We start from the raw sequence: 3,236 nt of genomic DNA on the forward strand, positions 1-3,236 counted from the left end.
TTCCCTCTCTTAGATCAACCACTGAGAATATGTTGCAAACTCTTTTTTGGGTTGTGGAGTTTAAATAATGAGGCAAGGTCTCTATGTTTCAATAGCCCAGTTCTTCCTCAATCCGAACCCAACTAAAAATGACATTGATTATTCCCTAAGGCTGTCACTCTAGCTCACATGCTTCGTACAATACAGGAGACTATCCCAATCTGATTAACTAACTTCAGCCCACACTTCCTCCTTGCTTTCACTGGAAGTTAATTATACTGCTATAGTTTCTAAGTTACTGTGCTTAGAGTTACCTAAATATTTGTCAAGGGAAAAAATAAAACTAAGGAAGTCGGGGACTCCAGGCTGGTTCAGCAGGTAGAGCATGTCACTGGGTTGTGGTTTGAGCCCCACATTGAGTGTAGAGATTACCTTAAAAAATAAAATCTTATGGGGCACCTGTGTGGCTCAGTCAGTTAAGCTCGGTAAGTTAAGTCAGATTTTGGCTCAGGTCATGATCTTACGGTCCAGTCTGTGAGTTTGAGCCCCGTGTCAGGCTCTGTGCTGACAGCTCAGAGCCTGGAGCCTGCTTCAGATTCTGTGTCTCCCCCTCTCTCTGCCTCTCCTACGCTCACATTCTGTCTCGCTGTCTTTCAAAAATAAACATAGAAAATTATTTAAAAATAAAATAAAATCTTTAAAAAAGGAGTCAGGAAGACTTCTGTTGCAATGTAAAAGGCAAGTAAACCAAATGGCATTTACATTCATAATTTGTAGATTCATTGGAGTTTGGGGGTCAGGGATTCAGCTGAACCTGGCAGGCCAGGATTAGGGTGATTTGTTCAATGTGGCAATGTTTAAGATGACCCAGACAAGTTTGTTACATAATGAGAAATGCTTTTGAGATATTCTTAAGTGAAAAGGGACTCTGGGAGTTGAGAAGGCAATATAACAACAACTGTGTAAATGTTTGAAAACTAAGTAGGAAAGGAAGGAAAACACTAAGTGAGAAACTCTAAGTAGCTGAGTTTGAGTGACAGGATATGAATATTTTTTCTCATAATTTTTTGTGCTTTTAAACATTTCTATCATGAGCATCGCAATTTTTAACAAATCTTAACTCTAAAAAGCAAGTCAGTTAAGAGTGCCTTCTGTCTGATTTGTTAATCACCTTGATGTTTTTTCTTTTGTTTTCTTCTTTACATCTCTGTCTTGCCTTCTTTGAATATTCAGGGCTGAGGGCTCTTACTGAACCTGCTGAGAATGACCTAGAGCCTGAAACCACCCCAGAACCCCCATGAAAGCAGGGACTGCTTGGCTCTCTCCTCTTGAGCTCCTATTAGTTTTCCAAGATAGTGAGGAAACACAATTCTCTTGGTCTCAAATAATAATAAGGCCCAGGCCTGCAAGAGGCAAGGCTTCCTAAACCATGGTGATCCTCTCCCTGAGAGGCATGTGGGGCCTTGGGCACCTCTAGGGGCCTGGGCTGCACCGGTGGCTCTTTCTCCATTAAGATCCACTACCAAGCCGAACCACCTCAGTGTTACTGTATTAGGGGCCCTCCCCTCAGGCCCGGTGGGGACGCCAGCCGTTCACAGAGGCCTCTTCTGGGGGCCTCCCTCTTTGCCTCCTAGCAGTCCTCCACCACCCCTCAGAATGATTTTTCTAAGACAAAATCTGACCGTGTCTGCTACCTAACTCGGAAAAGGTTCCAGAGAGTTTGGTGTTTTGGTTTCGTTTTGAAGTGTGGTTAACATGCTATATTAGATGCAGGAGTACAAGACAGTGACCGGACAGTTCTACACATTACTCCGTGCTCACCGTGGTAAGAGTAGCTACCCTCTGCCACCACACGTTATTACAGTAGTAGTGATGATATTCCCTGTGCTACATGCTTGTGACTCAAATGTCAGGTAGAACATTTGAGGCCCCTTGTTGAGCCTGGGTGATGTCTCCATTCCAACTGCAAGTCCTGCTCCAGGTCGCTGAATGCTCTGCCACAGAGCCCGGGCTGTCCCCTTTCCTCACCCCTCCCCAAACTTGCCTGACCCTTGCTCGCCCTCCAGACCTTTGCCTAAAACACAATTCTCTTGGTCTCTTCCATTCCCTCCAACATTCTTTCCTTCCAGTCCCAGAAGCCTTCTCCAATACATCTGTCCTCTTCCCCAGTCCCCAAGAGGGCAAGCTTAGGGATCAGGCTGTCTGACCCTGCCTGGCAGGGACCTCAAACCCAAGGGTTCATATGGTGTGTGGGATTTCAAGCTGCCTGGCTTCATTTTGCAGGAAATTCGAGCCCCTCTTAAGAGAGATATGGCTTTCTTTTATTGCAGGCGGCGTCTTCTGCATCAGGGGTCTGGACTGGATCTTCCCGGAGACTCCCTGAGGAAGTCCATCACAGGTGGGCTTGGGCTGCCTTCCAGGCGCCCATTTCAGCAAATGGTCGGCGCCTTCCTGCCCCCACCTCTAAACAGCGCTGCCTGGTCCAGCTCAGGGCAAGTGCGGGGCGGGCGGCCCGGCTGGGGCAGGCGGGACCACAGGCTGATGAGCCGAGCGCCCGCAGTGACTGCGGTTCCGGGCTCAGAGCCTCGCTGGGGCGGCGTTCTTGGCCTGGCGCGCTTGGCCGGGGTGGAGCGCGGACGGGGAAGAGCCGGACGCCCGCGTCTGCGGGGAAAGGTGTTTTCAGTCCAGAAAGTTGGGTCACCGCGGGGGTGCGAGGATCGAGCGCACTCCGAGGCGTCATTGCCAGCGGCGTCCCGAGATCGGCCCCAGAGAGCGCCCTGGAGGACGCGGGGTTCCCACCCAGGTTCCCTTGGCTCAGCTCGTGTACAGCTGTGTCCCTGGATCGCGTCCCTACACTCACAAACGGGGAAGGATGTCTGGCCCCAACCTGCTTTTGCAGCCTCCCTTCTTTCTCTACCTCCTTCAAAACCTGCGCTCTAGGAAACGACCCCTCCCTCATCCCATAAACTGCTTGACAAAGTAGCCTCCCGGGGGCTTTCCTCCCTGCTGCTTCTGCACGCTTTCTCCCAGTACAATCTGTAAAAGTCTTACTCTTGGTTCAGGGCTCCAGCCCAAAGGCCCTCTTACTACCCCTACTCACCCTACCAATGAGAGCTTCCCCGAGCTCCGGGTTCCAGCGACTGATATCGCCTAGCCCAAGGGAGGCCAGCACACAGGCGGCGTCCAGGACAACAGTAGTTCACCAGCCGGATGCCTACTATTCCGAGTCCACACCCGGAGTGGCAAGAAAGGAAGAC

This window comes from Suricata suricatta, chromosome 2 (assembly GCF_006229205.1).
Source record: "Suricata suricatta isolate VVHF042 chromosome 2, meerkat_22Aug2017_6uvM2_HiC, whole genome shotgun sequence".
Lineage (NCBI taxonomy): Eukaryota > Metazoa > Chordata > Mammalia > Carnivora > Herpestidae > Suricata > Suricata suricatta.